This window comes from Trachypithecus francoisi, unplaced genomic scaffold (assembly GCF_009764315.1).
Source record: "Trachypithecus francoisi isolate TF-2019V2 unplaced genomic scaffold, Tfra_2.0 Lachesis_group12, whole genome shotgun sequence".
Taxonomy (NCBI): domain Eukaryota; kingdom Metazoa; phylum Chordata; class Mammalia; order Primates; family Cercopithecidae; genus Trachypithecus; species Trachypithecus francoisi.
Genome location: NW_022681457.1, coordinates 80,153,418 through 80,173,158, shown reverse-complemented (window position 1 = coordinate 80,173,158; position 19,741 = coordinate 80,153,418). Strand labels below are relative to the sequence as shown.

At 49.8% G+C, this 19,741-nt stretch overlaps 1 protein-coding gene across 12 annotated transcripts in view; it reads right to left on the bottom strand.

Annotated features, from left to right (window-relative positions):
* The window catches only part of ERI3 (ERI1 exoribonuclease family member 3), a 134,122-nt gene that overhangs the window by 66,769 nt on the left and 47,612 nt on the right, over positions 1–19,741 (bottom strand). The gene's annotated exons all lie outside the window — the stretch shown is intronic.

Here is a 19,741-nt window from a genome sequence, read left to right as displayed (position 1 = left end):
TATCCAGACAGATGTGCCCATGTGGAATGAAGGACCAAGAACATGAGGAAATAAGGCAAGGTTTTTAAGGATGAAAGGTAGCCTTAGGAGCTAGAATGTGGTTGCCTAAAAAGCAGAACTGTAATCTGACAATAATTCTATTTCCTTCAATCTTTCTTTCATGTTCTTTATCCTTGGTATTTGTGAAAATCCTTGCCGAACTCAGCTATTTTAGAAAAATCACATTAAGGTCTATGAGTGAAGGGGCCACCAGAAGCAGCAGAATCTACAAAGGGAATAAGTCAGGGGGACTGGCCAGCAAAAGGCAGGGAGCCTCAATCTTATTCTCCCCTAGCCAACTGCAGCACTCTCTTTTAGTTGACACAGGCCAGGAGTCCTTTTGGCTCTGGCTAGCCCTGGGAGAGGAAGGAAGCAGAATTTTAAGGGAAGACACAGCTGTAGACATTTCCACTGTCTAGGAAGGGTCTAGGTCAGTAGGATCATACCTGTCCTTCTCAGACGAGGACTTATCCCAGAGGGGCCACACTGAGGACAGACCAGACTGTCAGGCTGGATACTCAGCCTGAGATATGGCTCAGCAGCAGTTCTGAGTGCCATTCTGACTGATGCACATGGGGGTTAGGCACTATAACTCTCACTTAGGGGCTCTAGCAACTTGCAGGTACACACACAGTTTGCAGAGTCACTCGCAGGCATTCAGGTTGCTGAATAGTCCTCTGGGTGGTCCTAGCCCTATGACTCCAAGACACAAGCCATACAAATGTGGCAGGGCCCAGCCCCATCTTCATGAGAGACATAGGACCAAATGCCAGAATTTGAGCTCGCAGGTGCCTCATGGGAAGACAGCTACATATCTCTATCACACACCCTACCCCAGCTTAGAGAGGATCAAGACAGGAAATCTGTGAGGAAAGTGGGTTAGAGTGGTCATCATCCCTTACACAAAAGAGGAAACTGAGGCTCAGAGAAGAAAAGGATTTGCTCAAACAACAAGCCAAGGGTAGTACTAGAAACGGAACCTAAAGCTTCTGACTGCACAGGCATAAGCTGTATAGATACACTCAGGGTTCTCTACAGTCCCTGGGAAGGCAAAGCCTGGGGCCTTAGAGAAGCAAGTAGCATAGTGGTCAATGCTCAAGGCCACGCCTGGGTTCAAGGTTCTTAAGAGCCTAAGGTCAGTGGGTATCAGTGGGTACATGGTACCACCAAACTGTCAAAAAAAAAAAAAAAGTCCCCCAGGGACAAAGGGTCTGAATGCTGTACATTCCTACCAGATCCTGATTCCAAGAAAAGAGCCACTGGCAGTGGGCCCTGGACTAGCCTGCGGGCACGAATGTGCAGGCAGGTTTATGGTGCCCAGGTCTCCATGCAGCTGGATTCACTGGGCACAAAGCTCCCCAACTGCCCAAACATCATCTGGTCATGCTTATTACTGCTGCCCAATGAAATTTTATGCACCGAGTCCACAGGTGTCATTTCCCCTTCTTTATGAGGGCCGGAATGACATCACTGATGGCCAATAGAAAAGAGCCAATTATGTCCAGGCCATAAAAAGGAATGAGATTTTTTTCAACCAAATCAAAAGTTCCTTCAGTTTCATGAATGCAAGAGGCCCCTTTAAGGAAGGGTCCCCCAATCCTGCCTGTGGGCTCAAGGGACATGATTGCTTTCCAAAGACTAGGGGTCTTAGGCCAGAAAGGTGGTCCACCCTTGGCATTTATCATGTGACCCTGCTATCACCACACTGGCCCCTCAGGGTCACCAGAACAGATGAACAAACCCTACCCTCAGACCCTAGTCAGCTCCTCTCTACTCCATCCAGGGGAAAATTAGAAGAGACAAGATACTCAACTTCCTTTATTACTCCTTTTGAATAACAGAAAAGAAAGCAAAGAGCATTCCCCCCGCTTAGAAAGAAGAGAACAATATAGAGGAAACGGGGGTGTAAGAAACTGCCCCTCACCCCCATAAGCACACAGCACAAAGCAAAAGGAGCCAGCCTTCCCCACCCCACCCCTCATTCAGCCCTGCCACCTGCAACTGAGCCACACTGGCTCGGCCCGAGACAGCCCTGATGGCAAACAGGTGTGGCTAGCCCGGCGCCAGCCAAGGCAGGGGAGTAGCTCATTAGGGGAACACCCCCCTCGCTAATGGGTATGGCCACGGTGAAGCTATTGTGAGCGGGAGCTCAGCTTTGAAGATTAGGTGAGGCAGACGTGGGGGGAGAGTTGCTAAGCTGAGGCAAGGAAAGCTGCACATCCATGGAGGTCTGCCAGACAGACTGGCAGACAGGCCAACAGCTAGGACCAGCAAAAGAGGAGGCCCCATGCTGGAAAAGGTGATGGACACTCTGCCTTCCATGCTTTCATCTCTTCAAGACTTAGGGGCAAACCCAACTCAGGGAGATGCATGTCATTCTCACTTTTAGCAGACTCAAAAATTTGAAGAGGAAGGGGACCAGCAGACTCTGGAGGCCTCCCTGGCTCCTTTCTCCCTCTCAAGAAAGGCTGTGGTACCTGGATCTTGGAGTGATGTGAGCTGGCAGTCCTGGTGCCTGCCAGCTCCAGGACAGGCACATACTATTCGCCTGCAGGAGCAAACTACTGTATTCCATGTGATATGCAGCAATGAGGGAGTGTGGAGAGGCTCTGTCTTCTTCAAAGTCATCATTGGACCATGGAGGCATGGAAGGCCCAGGTTTGGGGAGGAGTGGGAGAGTAGAAGCCAACCAACCAGCCTGCTGGAAGATCCTACCACAGTGATACCTGTGAGGGGTGGGTGGGCTTGCTTCCATGCAGAGTTGCCACACTTGCTCATTCCAATACACTCTCAAAGAATGCTGTCGCTAGCAACCCTGCAGCTCGTAACTGCCACAATTTCCTATGCTTCTCTCCAAGTCTTGAGCCTCAGGAAAGGGCCCATTCCCACTAGATCCCAGTCAGGGAGTCCTATCTAGTCAGAGCCTCCACAGGTAGCACGATGTGAGTCTGTGTCCAGCACATTCAGGCTACTCCAGTCAAGGTAGCACTTAAGCCGGGGACACAGCTCTTTGTCTCTCCTGTTTCCGTTCCCCCACCCAGAGGAGATAAACAGACCCTGGGTGATAAACGGCCCGCCTTTCACGATCACTTTTCCTCAAGTTGAGGAGAGTAGCTAGTGATGGATGGGCTGGAATTTGGTTATCAGGAAGGGCTGTCAGCCAGAGGTGCCTATCTCCTCCCCCACTACGCAGGGCATCATTACACTGTGGCATCGAGGTAAAATATGACCAAGGGGAGGGAAGGAAGAAAGAGGGGAAGGCTGAGCTTACACACGGAGCAAATTGAGCAACAATGAGAGCAGGCACGAGGCTGGGACGTTAGTTATCTGCCCGTGACACCTTTTATCTCTGCACAAATTGGTCCTTCCTCCCCCACCGCATCCTCTTATACAAACAGAGGCAGACACAATGTGTCACCACTGCAACAGCGTAGCAATTTAACCCGAATTAGTGAGGGGGTCAAGCTAGGAAATAGGGGTTTCTCATTTCAACAGGTTCCTTAGTCTCAGCTCTGAACTACCACATTGAGCGAAGGAGGGTAGAGAGAAGGCAGACTCATAATTGAATTCACTCACTTGGCCGCTGCTGATGTATAAAAAATTAATGCATGAGCCTCCTACTTATCAAAGCTGGTTAGTATCTATCTCACCTGCAAGATGCACCATGTCAAGACACAGCATGGGCCCGCCCCAGGCAGGCCTAGTACTCAGTGCCTTTAGCCGGGATAGGAATCAGCAAGAACAGGAAGAGAAAAGCACCACCCAGGGACATCAGCCCCAAGCCATAAACCCCTGCTAGAAGCCTACAGGACAAAGTGCTGGGGAGGGCTGGGGTTACTATAGGAGCAGATCACATCAAAGGTGGTCCTTGACAGTTCAAGAATACACTTCAGCCTACACAGAAAAAAGGCATCCTGGCTCCACCTCCAAGAGAAGATGTCCAGGTTGTTCTGTGAATAACCCCTCAGATAGACAGTCCCACACTGCTGCGCCTGAAACTGAGGATGCCAGTGGCAGCACTGATGGCACTGACAAGGCAAAAGAGCAGGGAGGAGAGGAGCCTGGCCTTTTCCCCAGTGACCTCGCCTACTGCAGGACCTGGAGTGACAGATGGAGATGGCACCTTGGGACTCATTCTCCCCATCAAAGTCCCCTGATGGTGGGGCATGCGGCTCAACCCCTGCCCAGTACCACGGCTCCACTACACTAAGATAACTTGGTCAAATGACCACGTGTCCTGGGGTAAGTGACTTCACCTCCACGCCCTGCTCTGTGAGGGTTAAAGGAGCCAACCAAGGGAAACATGCTTTACAAATAAGGCCTCATAGAAGGGATTCCGGCTATAAGGAGATCGATTAAGATCAAACCTGCAATGGCCTTTGGAGATGCTTCCAGGCCACCTGCATTGACAAGACAGTGCCTTGGTCAGGAAAAGGATACTGGAGAAGGCTTGCTGTGGGTGACAGGAAAAGGGAAAGTTCCAGAACCACTCCACAGCTGCAAAACAAATTCCAAGAAGCTTGGGCTGAGGGGAGGAGTTATGAGTAGAGGAAGCACCTTGGGACTCATTCTCCAAATCCAAAGAAGCAGCACACAAATACCAAGGAACAAAAGCCAAGACCCCAGGCCAGACACAAAATGAGAGAGCTTTCTACATCAACCAACCACTTCATATTCAGGAGTATCACTGAGACCCAGAACCCTCAGACAGAGGCTAACGGAACTTGATTTCTCTCTTGAGAGAGCTTCCAGGCCCACCTAGAAGATAACCACAGCAGACACAGAACGGTCACTGTAGGAGTGACTACTGAGAAGTGGCCATCTCACTTCTGCTGGTGGGAGGGCAATGTCAAGGGTACTCAGAGACTCAGCTGCAATTCCCCAGGCTCAAGCAAGTGCGCGTGCGTGCACACATGCGATCCCTCCATTCTCCGCTGCCAGCCCACAGCCCTGGAGGGAATGCACTGCTGACTTATCAGCCCACTTTGCCCCCACACTTGCCCCCATCCTCTGGGACAGCTGCAGGTTACAATTCCAACCACAGGCTTCAGAAAGATGATACACTTGCTGGAGCCTGCGAAGGGTCAGGAGAGAGTACTGTTTGAAATACCAGCATGACAGCTGGCTCCTTGTCTGTCTCTTCCTCCCCTACCCCCTCCCCAAACTTGTCATGGTACAAGAAGTGTATAAGCAGCCCATCAGCTTTAAATATCAGTGTGCGTGAAGCAGGAGCACGAGAGCGAGGGAGCGGGAAGCCGACAGCAAGCGCCTCTGTCGCCACTGCCTGTCAGGGAACACTAATGAATTTCACCACCAGCAGCCAGGCTTCAGATGGGGGTGAGCTGGGGGCTGGGGGGTTTTCTAGGGAGAACTCTGGCAATATTAAAACATATTTTCCCAAAGCGCTGTTAATAAATGTCATTGCGGAGCTGAGAACTATGGCCTACCACCAGGACTTCAAGGGCAGAAAGGCGTGGGGCAAGCCCCACTGTCCTCTCAAACAGGGACGAGAGCGCAAGCATGAGGCTGGAGGCAGCCGGTTGAGCCCCACAGTGAGGCCGGGTGACCTTGGCAAGCCTCTCACTTCGTCTTGCCACCGTTACCCTCACTCACCTCATCAAGGCCTTGGGATGCCTTGTTGAGAGGACTAGGATAAGAAGGAAAGGCCTGAGGCAGGGAGAGATGACCAGCTGTGCCTTCCTGGCCAGACTTACCACCCACCCCACCTCAACCAACTTCAGCTCACTCACTTCACAGTGAGGCCCCACAGCAAGGGGTTACAGGCCATGCTTCCAGACTCAGGTGAGGTGGGGTGAGAAACTCTGGCACCAGTCCTAACAGGAAGCTACATTTCCCCCACAGATGTCAGGAGCCAGAGCTCCTTATTATTTTACAGACAAAGAAATGGAGTGAGAGTGGGAATGTGACTTCCCAAGACCCTACAACTAGAAAGCAGTAAAGCCAGGAATGGAAACCAGGTCTCGTCATTCTAAAAGCCCTGTTCTTTCCACAATGCCACACAGCTTCTTTGAGGCAGGGCTGATCACCTCACTGTCTCCTGTGTGTCCTCTACCCCCAGGCTCTGTCCTTCCCCTCCATTACCCCCTACTGGTACACATGCACCTCTCGCCTGGCATGGGCCACAGCTGCCATGTAGCACTGGGCTGGGCTCCAGACCAGGGTGAACCCAGCCGGGCAGAGAAAGCCCTGGGAATGAGCCAGGCCATCACCCGGGAGTCTCCACAGCTCACAGGACATGGCTGCAGGCATAAGCCCTCCCTCGGGTGCCCTCTGCACAGCTCTGAGCAGGAGTGTCTGATCTGGCAGCGACCTGCTGTGCAGGGGGCAAATGACATTTAATTTCCTCTTGGTTTCCCTATAGTACAGACGAAAGGCCGTCACCTGCGTCTGGGTCTGGCGGCACAGCTGGAAGTGTTCCCAGACATGCTGCTCTGGAGAGTTCCCAACAGAAACCAGAACACAGGCAGTGCAGAGGGATGCCCCATGGTCCAGGTTGCTGGTGTTCCCAAGGAAAGCCAGCTTCAAATCCCTAGTGCCAAAGTTGCTCGAAGTCTCCAAAAGGCACTGTATATGCACATAGCGCCTCCCTGCTCCATGGCTCTTTAGCCTATCTGCCAACTATCTCTCATTTCTTCCCTATGGAGACCACATGAAGCATACAAGTGCCACAAACACCCTGTGGAACCATATGACAAGCACCTCCCCAGTGCCACAAATAGTCCTTAAAATTCTATAACTTGTATCTCCCCAGCCCCTCTCTAGGGAAACAATAAGACAAGTGCCTCTCCAGTGTCCTTTCCACGGCAACTCATCAGGGAAAGGCACAGTGCTCCACCTGTCGTGACTGTAGAAGTGCTGGAGCTGCCATGAAGGCCTGGCCTGAGCTCTCTTTCCCAGATGGAATGGCAGAAGCCCCAGTAGGGAGTGGGTATGGAGAGGAGGCTGAGCAAGTGGTGGGAGATTTCCAGGACACTTTGGTCAGTGCCTCAGCTAACGAGCTATTCTCTTTTTGGTCAGGGAAACCAGGAGCTCCTTAGCAGATTGAGCTGTCTCTAAGACACCTTGCTCATCCCACTACAGTCTTCCCCTGGCCTGTGGCCATCTTGACCCTATGCCTGAGCTGCCATTGTGTGGCCTATGATGCCCTCTGGAGGCTCCGCAGAGAGGCATCCTCTTAGTGTTCAGGATCGGGGATGCAGTCTGACCTCCACTCTCAAATAGGTACTCAAGACACAGCTGTGCCTTTAACCCTCTAGCTGGTCTCCTCTGCCCTGATTCCAGCTCCCCTGACTCCTTCAAGAGGTAGAGGCACTTGTCCTATACAGAGTAAGACTTCTAGATGGGCATTAGAATAAGCTAGTGATTTTTAAAGTGTGTTCCATGGAGTCCTAGGGTTCTAATGAGGAACATCAGGCTACTTCATGGACCCGGGGAAGAGGAGGAAGAATGGGAGAGGAAGAATGGGCTGGGCTTTTCCCCATCTTCAACCAGATTCACGGTGGGCTTTAAAATTCTGTTCAAAAGAAAACAAAGTTTAGTGCTAAAAAAAATACTACCATTCCATCTCTCTACAGTGCTCCTCTGGGTTCTCACAGCATTTGTTTTGTGCCTTTATTGCAGTGTCTTCATATTCTACCTTACTTACCCTATTATTAGGTATATGTGTGCTGGTCTTTCTGTCCTGATCACTTGGCAGTCCCCATAGTCCCCAGCACAGTACTTACAGGGCCCAGAGCAGCTCTCAACAGGTGCTGACTTTAGGCTACTACAGGAATGCCAACACTTCTGGGATATGCTGGGGTCAGCACCTTAAATGGCAATTTCCAACAGGATTCCTTGGGAGGGAAGAGCTGCAGTGGAGGGTAACTGGTATTTACTGAAAGGTCCTTGTGAAGATGTATAGCACATGCCACTCTTAAATCAATGAATGGGACACAGCTGCTACCATGAGCAATCATCTAAATCAACTTCCAGGGGACCAAACAGACTTTTGCATTTGGCCAATCTTTGGGAAAAATGCAACAAATTTCAACAGGAAATATCACTCATTAGAAGCTTCCAAACCCTGTGTGTGGGACCACGGGAACACAGGATGATGTTCATCAGATGAGCATTCATGGGTGTGTCCCCTGGCTTCCTGTAGCCTGTAGAGGAGTCACTGGTCCCATGTTTCTGGTTATACGACTGAGAATGGGCAAAGCCCCTTGGCCCCATCAACCAAGCCTGCTGCCTGGGCCTCCTTCTCCAGCTAGGTTTAGGGAGGGGGCTGGGAAAGCAGGGGACTGTGCTCCTCCTAGCTAAAGCCACTTGTTAATAGGCCTTAGATTCCTTTATCCCTGGGGAAAGGAAGGTAGCAATGAGCTCTCTTCTCCACCCCCCTCCACCGTGCCTCCCAGCAGGGCCAGGGAGGACAGCCATTAGTGTGTGCCTCAGCAGACAATGGGGAGGAGAAGTCTCCAGAGCAAAGGACAACTGCAGCAATTAGAATGCAGGGAGGTTCAGAAGCTATTTAACTGGGTGACCCCTGAGGTCGCTGCATCTGACTCCCATCCCTGGATAAATATTGTATGAGAGGGGAGGGGGTGAGCGAGGGAGCCGGAATGCTGCTCCTCCTTCCACTCCTTTCCCCACCCCATGCGCTGCCTCCAGCCACATACACCAGGAACATTATTTACAGTCCTGACAGTCAGAGCAATCACTCTGCTAACCAAGAGGGAATGGACAAAGTCGACTTACCAAAAATTGACTATGGCAATTGAAGAAGAAACCAGAGCTGAGCCAACACAGATGCAAGGCTCCCTCCACAATCTGGGTCCAGCCGAAGCAAATAGCGCATCCTTCCACCTTTCGGGGGCCCCATAGTGAAAAATTCCTGGCTCTCATCACTACCTAGGTGCTCCTTGGCAAAAATGGGAGTCCTAGCTACCTGCCCAGAGGAAGCCAAACCAGCTACATGCCACTTGTCCAGCTTGCCCCTTAGCTGACCTAGTCGGGTAAGGCCAAGAGCAAGAAAGTCAGATATCGCAGGAAGGGGTCAGGGTGGGGGAAGAAGAGAGTGTTTGAGAGCAGGCTGTGCCTCAGCCCCCACATGCACCGCTCCTCCAGTCCTGCTCTAATGCACCCTGACATGCCTCTGAAGATAGAGAGCTGTTTGCAGTCAGCACCGTGATTTGTTAGTAATTATTTCCATGGTGTCACATTGCTGTCACTCTGTTAACAAAGAGACAGGCTGCCTCGGGCTGCCTGCGAGAAAGAATCGCAGAGAAAAAGGCCTGTCAGGCTCCCGGGATTCTCTGGGCTGGCTGGCTTTCTTCCCCAAACCAACGTCCTCGCAAGCTTTGGAAGAAACAGTTTTACAGAACTATCAAGTCTGAGTTGTGTCACCCTTTAGCCAGGGACACTGAGAATTTATCCCACCCACTCACAGTTGCCCTTCCCAAAGCCCTACAAAGCTAAGCCCCCAGAGTCCACAAATCATTCAGGCATGGGCCACTATGCCAGTTGAAGCCTTGAGTTCCCTGGCCTTCAACTCCTAAGACCTCTGCTCCCTGACTCATCTTCTTCACTGGGGTGTTCACAACCTCTCATGTGCTCTTAGAAACCTGACCAAAGAAACCTAATTCAGACCAAACAGAAGCAGCCACCCTAATGGCATGGCTGGGGAATAAGAAAAATATGATGACAGGGCATCTTTGCCTCTTGCATCTGCCAGCCCCAGTTCAGGAGCATAGTGGCTCAGGTGCCAACACCCCTGTAGCCTTCATGTGCCTCTGCATCTGTGAAGAGACACTTGCGGAGCTGTCTCTGCATGTGACCTGTCTTTCCCAGTGCCTGGATCTGCACAGCATCTGCACTAGGAGAACTGGTGGTTTGCTTTAGCACAAAGTAATGTCTCCATTACCCTGGCTGGGAATTAGAGGACAGATTGGCAAGCGCTGACAAAACAGAGGTCACTCACCTTACAGGCATGGAAAGTTGGAGATTAATTCTCTCCTCTCACAGAGGGAATCAGACTCCAGGATAGTGGAAGGGAAGCACCAATATTGAGAAACCCTTTCACTGCCAAGCAGCAGCAGCTAATGTCACCTGTACCAATATCAGCAGAAAAGGAAGATAAAAGGCCACAAGCCCTAGAGAAGTCCTGCCAAGGTGGCAAGGCCCGCGCCATCTAGCTCCTGCAGAATCCCAAAGGACAGAAGAGCCTGGACAAGACTAAGATTCTTCAAGCATTAGATCCAAAAGGCAGACAGCTGCAAGCACTGGAATGCAAACTCCATGAAGGCAGGATGTTTGGGAAGTTTTCTTTCTTTACTCACTGCTGTATCCTTAATACCTAGAGCAGTGCAGGCACATAGCAGGTAGTCAACACATCTGCTGAAAGAATAAATAAATGAGTCAATACAGCTCAAAGGCCACTTCCGCAGGAGCCAGTCTCTCCCTATCACAAGGCCTCAGAGAAGAGGGAGGCCGGTGTAGGTTCCAGAATAGACAGGGAAGACCACATCGCCAAAGGACTGGAATTAGGTTTGAAAGGGTGAGGGGGATTGGGACAAGCTGATGGGCATAGGGAGATTCTCATATTAAATTGAAGATTCACATATTCATTCAGCAAACACACACTAAATAACTAAATAAAGTATAACAGATGTTCCAACAAAAAAATAAAATGTAGTATAATACGAAGGAATACTACATAGAAATATAATAAAAAGCCTAAATTCTTGATACATACAATGCACATGAATCTCCTATACATTATGTTATGCAAAAGAAGTCAGACGCAGGTCGGGTGCGGTGTGTCTCATGCCTGTAATCTCAGCACTTTGGGAGGCCAAAGCAGGCAGATTGCTTGAGCTCAGGAGTTCGAGACCAGCCTGGGCAACGTGGCAAAACCCTGTCTCCACAAAAAAAATACAAAACCTAGCTGGGTGCAGTGCACGTGCCTATAGTCCCGGCTGCTCGGAAGGTTGAAGTGAGAGGATGACTTGAGCCCAGGAGGTAGAGGTTGCAGTGAGCCAAAATCACACCACTGAACTCTAGCCTGGGCGAAAGAAGTCAGACACAAAAGAGTATGCCTTGCGTGACTCCGTTTATGCGAACGCCAAGATTAGGTAAAAGCTAACCAAAACTAACAGAAGTCAAAAGGGTGGTTAGTTGGCAAGGGGAAGGCATCACTGACTGGGAAGAGCCACAAGGGAACTTTCTGGGATGATGAAAAAGGTTCTTGATCTTGAGCTCGGTGGTAGTTACCCAGGTGTATACTTGTATAAAAATATATTGAGCTATACACTTCACATTTGTATATTTATGCATCTGCACCTATTTCATACCTCAATTTTTTTTTTTTTTAAGAGACAGAGGCTTACTCTGCTGTCCAGGCTGGAGTACAGTGGCACAATCATAGCTCAATGCAGCCTCAAACTCCTGGGATCAAGCAATCCTCCAGCCTCAGCCTCCTGAGTAGCTAGGATTATAGGCGTGTGCCACCACACCAGGTTATTTATATATATATATGTATGTATATATTTTAATAGAGACGGGGCCTTGCTACCCCAGGCTGGCCTCAAACTCATGGCCTCAAACAATCCCGCTTCAGCCTCCCAAAGCACTGGGATTCCAGGTGTAGGCCACTGTGCCAGGCCTTGATTTTCTTTAAAGACCCCAAAACAAGCTGATGCTCAAAAAGTGCTTTTAAAAAAACACAGATCTAAACAATATCTCATACAAAGGAAAATATTTTCCAGGAGCACCAGTGGTTCCTGCTTGGAGCTTGGGAAAAAAGGTCCTCCAGCCTTCACTCTCTATCTGACAGAGGTCAGAAAGGCCCAAGCAAATGGCCAAGGCCTAGGAAGGTGAAAAACATTCAAAATACAAAAGAGTAGAGCCGGGGTCCCCCACCTAGGAGGTTGTGGCCCTGGTGGGAGGCTGCATGGAACCTCTATTCCATGCCAGGTAAGCTATAGGAAAGCAGAGATAGGTCACACAGTGCAGCCAGGTGTCCAGCTGGTTCTGAGGCCCTCTGAAGCAGCCTGGATTCTGCCACAGAGCACAGAACCAGAATTCCAAAGACTGCCCTGAAGAGCCACCAACATAGGATCCAATTTGTCTTCCTGACAAACCAGGCAGAGACTGGCTGAGTTAGCCCAACTCTGGGCTCAGGTGAAAGTCTCAGAACATACAGCCCCTCCAGCCAGCAAGGAGGAGGTGACAAGACTCTCATCTATGGTCAACGGGAGAGCCTCTTATCAAATCCAGGGCCAGAACCAAGACAGCAACACTCGCTTCTGGACCAGTTAAGCAGTCAAGAACCACTCAGTTATCAACTCAGGCCAAAGCATGAGGCTCCTATGGCTTTCAACATCTTGAAGCCTGATCAGTCATTAAGCAAATATCTTCATCTTTTATCAGCGTTTTCACTGAGCAGAATTTCCATTCCAGGGGTTCCTATAATCATTACAATGATTTAGATCCTCTGACACCTTCCTAGGGGGTGAGGAAATGAGGCTGCCACTGGGGTTCCACCCTACAGCCTAGAAGTGCCCAGAAAGTAAAACGCCAGAGGCCCTGTCTGCCACAGAGGGGCTGTGCTTGTTGACCAGACAGCAGAGCTTCTCTTCCAGCCCCCACTGAGGCACAAAGTCCTTCCAGAGCAGAGCACCTATCCCAAACTCAGGCTCCAAAGGAAGGACACGGGGTGAGATGCCTGTTGACTTGCAGCTCCAGGATCACATGGGTAAGTGTGAAGGGAGCCAAGGTTGGGAACCAGAAGAGATGCTTTGGCTCCAAAGAAACCTGCTCCTACCCTCAGGCCTGCATCTAGGAAATGGTTAATCCCCAGCCAAGCCCACCATCAGGAGCCCCTTTAGTGCCAGTTCTGGGCCCGGGGACATGCGCAGGAGGGGGCTTTCATGTTTGTGAGTAGGCTAGCCCCAGGGGCATCAGGCAGAGGCGGAGCACCTCTCGTTCCTCCAAGCCCAAGAACTCTCAGCCCAAGGAGCTGTCAGGCTAACGAGGCTACCCCACCACCGCTCCATCTGAGCGTGGCAGGCTGCACCGCACGACTGGCTTCAGGTGGCTCTTCTTTAATTAATGGCATCCCAGGCTCTGCAGGGAGCTTCACCCCACAATGAATGGCCCTCTCTCATTAGAGGCAAGCCTGCCATGATGTATTCAGGGTGAGGGCCAGGATTCATTTCCCTGTCTGTGGGTTGGGGATGTGAGGGAGGGGAGAGGCAGCAGGGAGAGATTTATATCGAGTGACTTGGATTAGCTGCAGCTGAAACATGACCCCATCAACTCACGCTGCCTTCTTGGGGCTAACCCGGTGCACCTCTGCTGACGAGAGGGCTCCAGGGAAACTGAAGGGAGGGCAGAAGGTCTGGTTCCCATTCTCTCTGAGCTCAGACTACAACTCTAAGTCCCAGAATTCCTATACAATCTTCAGAACCTCCACCCCTGCCCCCACTGTGCACTGGGAGCCTGGGCTGATTCTGAGCCGACCTTACCCATCAAGATACTTTTTATGGCCAGGAAGCTAACCCACTACCCTCATGCCCACAGGACTGAGACCCTGACTATGGCCTCAGTTGGCTCTTCTGCTTTGGCAGAAGGCAATACCCTCATTCCTTACCTCAGAGAAGGAGGCCACGACATAGTTTGCCCCCATAACTGCCACCTAGATAGGACCCAAATATGTTCTGCCACAGGGCACCTCAGACCTCAGGCCACCCTGCACTAGGGAAAAGGCTCCAGGCACCCGTCTGACACAAAAACATGCCATCAGTCATTACCTCACTATGATGATCCATCACGATGAACCCAACCTCCAGGGTGGGGAGGTTCTGGGCACACTAGTCTCCTTCCCTCCACTGCCCTGACCCACCCACTACAATGGCTGAGCAGGGGAATTGGTGCCCTTCTAGGCAAAAAGAAAAACTGGGGCCTTTGGCTATCCAAGTTTCAAATGCACTTCTCACAGACTCGGAAAGAAGGTCACCCTGCACTCTGCTAGCCACATAGGTGGTTGTAGGCCTAGGAGCTAGGTTGATTCAGACTGGTAGCAAACAGCACACAGTCCTACAAATTCCTCATGCAACTATCACTAAACTTGACTTTCAACTTTGCTTGTGCTTGGAAGAAAAATACTTCAGAACCTGCCCTCTTTCCATTCTCAGCGCCCTTAGAATGTCCAATTCACTAAGAGAGCTGGAGGGTGGGCTTTCACTTGTCCCTGTCAGCCAATCAGAAGGCTGCCTGGCAGGCCTGCTGTGTCCCTAGGAAGGCCAGGCAATGCCTATCATCTGCATGCATTCACTTCATGTAATCCATGCTTCTTCCTGGCCCTTGTGGAGGAGCATTTATATCTCTTTCCTTCCCTACTCAGAAAGAGATGTAGCTCAGTTCCGCTTTGCTAAGCCCTATTTGGCAATATGTCTAAACACATGCAAACTTAATTAGCTCAGGAGGGGAGCCCAAGTGCTTGCAAGGACAGATAAAAGTAATGGGAAATGACACAAGTCAAGACTGGCAGGGAGTTCTTACTCAAGCCCCTTCCCCCAGCAGGCTGCTAATCAAAGGTGATGCAGTTCAGTGCTGATACCAACTGGCACACCTGTGGGCAAGGGGCAAGGCTCTTGTGAGCCTGGTGACATGCTGCGATGCCCCATGTGCTTCCAAACATAAATACAGAATAGAGGTGTCCAAAGTGATGCTGGCTGAGGTTTCCTCAAAACAGATCTGAAGATTCATTAACTTGTAACCCTGCAAGGAGGCTCTCAGGCAGCCCCAAATCATACCCACCACATCTCCTGGCCAACTAGGCTCCCATATCAAATGAACTTAACAGTCCAACCCCTACCAATACCAAATGAGGAACCAACAGCCTAGGGTGTCAGAAAACATCCCGAGGCTCTGCCACTCGGTGCGAACAAAGGAGAGGAGGAGGGTATTCCCACCGTGTATCACCAAACCACAGCCCACGAAGGAGGATGGTCAGACAGGACGTTCATTAAACACATGGTTCTAGAGTCAGAATGCCCAGGTTCAAAGCCCTGCCCTGCCACAAACAGGTTATGTGCCCTTGACAAATTACTTACCTCTCTAGGCGTCAGTTTCCTCATCTGTTAAAAAAGGGTTATAAAATGAACTTATTCCACAGAAACTGTGGTAAGGACTAAATGACATCATATGAGTAAACAGCATAACAGGGCTTCTGGTAAGTAATAAGTGCTCAATAAACAGTGTATCTCTTTATTCTCTGATGTTCACTTTTCCAAGAGTCCCAACCCTCTGTTCCGGAGGCACAAATCTCTCAGAGAAAGCATTTTGCACTGCTCCTAGGACCAAGCTCCTCCTCCCTGGCCTAAGCCTGTGGGCTATCTCACTCGGTTCCCACTATGGAGGGCCCAACACACAGTCGCAGTGAGGAAATCCAGGGCTTACTGACATTAGCAGCATAGTTCTCTAACCCTTAACATTCAGGTTGGTGTAGCAAGGCCTAAGAATTCCTCCTCTAGTCCATTTGTCCTGTACACTGGCAATGAATGCTTCCTGAATCTACCTACTAACAGTCCTCTGTCATTCTTCCTGAGCAGAGATTCCACAGGAACACTCCATTACTTAGTTGTCACTTATTCAACAATTATTTATTGAACAACTACTACATGTCAAGCCTTGTCCTTGTCCTAGGGTTACAACAGTGCTCACAATGTAGTGCAAGAGACAGACAAGTAGAGGCAGCCACAGCACCATTTTATGTATTAATGTGTACATGTGCTCCAGGAAAACAAAGGAAGGCACCTAGAGAAAGAAGAGGGATCACCAGGAACTGGCCAGCTTGTGCATGTGGCTGGTGGGGAGGGGTGCAGGGGTGGCACAGAGAATATTGAGAAGTGAGGCTAAAGATGTAAGCAAGAACCTTGAAAGTCCCAATAAATGGTGTGGACTTTATCCTTGAGGGCAAGGGCAAACCTTGAAGGGTATTAAGCCATGGGGTGACATAATCTGTTGCAATTAGGAGAATGGAATAGAAGCAGCAAAACTGGAGTCAAAAGGGACTAGTTAGAAGACTTTTGTAGCAATCCAAGAAGAATATGATCATCTTGACTAGGGCAGGGCAGTAGGGATGGGAAGAAAGCAATAAATCTGAGAAACCTCTGGGAGGCAGAATCAACAGGATTTGGCAATTAACTGGTGTGGATAGAGAAGGGATAATTTTCAGATTTCTGACAGAAAAACTCAGTAGATGGTGCCAGTCATTATTTGAGGCAATGATGGAGGACAGGGTGTGAGGAGAAAGATAAACATCTGAGCTTGAAGGGGCCTGTGGACGACTAGGTGGATATGTAGAGTAGGTAGCTGGATATGCAGGTGTGGCGTTTATGTGGCAGATGAAGCCGATTTCTTCTCTCCAGTTAGAGAAAAATATTAGAAGACATCAGCATACAGAGGATAGTTGAAGCTATGGCAAAAGATGAGATCACTGATAAGTGTGAATGTGTAGAATAAACAGAAAAGACAACCAGGATAGAAATCAAAGAAACACCACTATTTAAGAAACACCAACATGAGAAAAAGGAAGAAAAGAAGTATTAATATCTACCCAAGTGACTGAGGAGGAGAAGCCAGAGAAACAGAAAACATAACAAAAGTACAGATAAAGATGATTTCAAGAAGATTGTAGTAGTCAGCTGTTGAGCAATGCCAAGAGGACCCATCCCGACCCACAGCAAGCATGTCACTAGGCCCCCTTCTAGCCATCTTCCACATCCCCGCAGGACAGTCATGACCCCACAGTGCTCACCCAGGTGTGTGGTTTCATCATGGCACCTTTCACTCCAGGAAACAGCAGTCTCTTCAGTGGTCTTGACCACCTGACAGCAGCCTCGAGGAAACCTCAGTAGCCCCTGCTGAGTGCATGCTCCCCATCTCCAACAGTGACAGTGTAATCTGGGCAAGTATCTTTCCATCTCCACACCTCCTAAAACCTGAAGTGAACTCCAGGTCCACAGCAGTAGAGCACAGCCAGAATGTAGTATGCACACCCCAGCAAGAAGGCAGGGGGAAAAAAGGAAGTCAAATGCCTGCATTTATGTGTTCAACCTCCCTTCTCCCTCCAGGGGGAGGAAAACTTCCTGCTCCAAAACTGAGGCTGAGCCTAACTGTGGGTCTTCTCACCAGACTCTGAGCAGGCCCCTGGCCCCTATTCCACCAGAGAACAGCGTCTGATTCTCCTACCCTCTCTAAAGGGGACTCTTCCTAGACTGCACTAAGGGCCAGGGCCTCCCTCAGGTCAGCTCTTCCCCTCCAGCCTTTCCCTCTTCTCAATCTTCCTTCTTCTCAGACTCACGGCCCACTGGGAAAGCCTCTAGTCTAGCTTCTCAGCCATGCTGTGCTGTTTGGCTGGTGAACCTGGATCTTCAAGCTACAGGCTAAAATCTAAGTTCCTCAAGTGGGTGCCTGTGCAGGTGTCCCTCCTCAGTCTACACCAGCGCTAACCCCACCACAATACCAAAGATGGCGCCCTCTGAAAGAGGCACTTTCTACCTGGGTAAGCAGAGAAACACCACCAAACCCTATGGGAAACTTCAAGAAACACCAAGCAAGGTGAAGAAAAAGTAGGGCAGGCAGGGAAGGCAAGCTGACCAAGAGCCAGACCCGCAACAAGTGGTGTTTCTTGAAAAACACTGAGAGGAAAATTAAACCCACACGACTAAATAACAACTCACCTTAGCAGGGTCTGTGACTACACACCAAAGCCCACGTACACCTGGAGAATCAACTCATCTGGCTTTGACAAAAGATGGACATAAAATGATTTGTCAGGATGGGAGCAGATATCTTTTCTCCAGTGGGATTTATGCTGCCACTTCAGTTCCCATTTCTCAGTGCCCCACTTATCAGCCCCTTTCCAACAAAAGTGATGTGAAGCTGCTGGGGAGAGAAGGGGAGGAGGAGGTAAGGACAGCAATGAGAAGGAACCATGGCTTCCGGAAACTAGAGTGTGAAATGAAAATGTTTGCTGAATTCCTAAGACTTAGTTAAATCTGAAAACGGATGTCAAAATAAGAAGTAAGTCACAGACTAACAAGTTGTGAGTGTCAATTTAACACCACCCTTGTCAGGCTCATCTGCAGCCTTTACCGGGCACATAAAAAGGTGATGGCTCTGAGGAAAGCCATCTGACGAGTCTCTGCCAAGAGGTTCCAGGAACACCGATTAGCTGTGCGCTGTCACGCAGCACTACTTAGGTTTCCTCTCCGGCTGTTTTTATTTTGTTACACATTTAATTAAGAGCCTTCCCAGCAGTTATGCAGAGACCTGTTTATAAGAGGCAGCCACAGAGCTCCCTCCCCTAAGCCCTGCCACCTGCTTCCTTTCTGAAAACCCTTTTCTGAAGCTTCACCAGCCTTCCCAGTCCAAACCCAAACCAGACAACCAAGTCTGCCCTACCCATCTCTTTTGGAAACTACACGGTCTTAGAATTCAATTCTGTCTAGCTACATGTCTTTAGCTCTCTGAGCCACAGGGGTTTTTGGTTTGTTTCATCTATAAAAGAAAGACAATACCACCACCCACCAGAGATGGTAGTCAGGAGGTGTGGATGCGGCAAGGTATGCGCTCATTAAAACTTGGCTTCCTTTCATATACAGTTGGGTTCCACAACCCAGCCTCTCTTCTTGATGATATCATTTTTCAGGAAGAGGCAGGGCAATCTCCTGAGTCACTAACACCTGTCCACAGTCCACTGTGCTACAGAACAGGCCAGACCAAAAGAAGACAGCACCCTCTGAAATTCCCTCTCCATCTCATGGGGAGATCAACTCCAAGTTTATAGTCTCCAACCTCATGCACGGGAAAGTTTTCATATACACATATATGTACACATCGTGCACAGTTAAAGTAGAAGATACTGAAATGCATGTGTTTGGAAGGTGAAGATGCCAAAGAGAGAACAACAATGGATGAAGGCAGTCCTGGGGAGGCTACCTGGAGGAAGTAGAACTCTGGACTGGGCCAAAGGGCCTTCCTCCTGGGCCATATGAATCCCAGAATTCTGGGTATCAGCCTGAAACTGGTCCCACCTTGAGTAGCTTCTCTTGGGCTACAGAGATCCACGTTAAGTCCCTTCCTCGCTTTAAGGGACTCAAAGCTGCCCAGGACGCCATTAACAAGAAAAAGAGCCTTCTTCCTCCACTCCTTCTCCATGGACTCCTTCTGAGTCATATTTGCCTCTAGTTCCAGCCTGTATAATTTCCCTGACAAAGAGGTGTCACATGGGAATATGGAGACCCTCTGGAGTAAACCAAGAGGGGTGCAGTCAGTGTGTGTACACACCTCAAGTGTATGGGAGATGAGGTCTGTGTGTGCTCATGTGATTTGGGGCCTTTTCTTCCTCCTGTCTCACCTAGAAAGTTGGGGTCCAATAGCAGGCTTGACACCCACCTGGGTACATAACTTCACCTCAATGTCCAGCAACCAAAAGGCTTACAAAGGGACTTGGTGAGGAGATGACACCCGATGTGGTAGAAAATGTTACTGCAGAGCTACTACACCACACCCCTTACCAACATCCCACTTTATGCTCAAAAGTTCAAACACACACACACACACACACACACACACACACACACACAAGGAATACCTGTTGCTACCTTCAGTCACAATGCACACAGAGGTAATA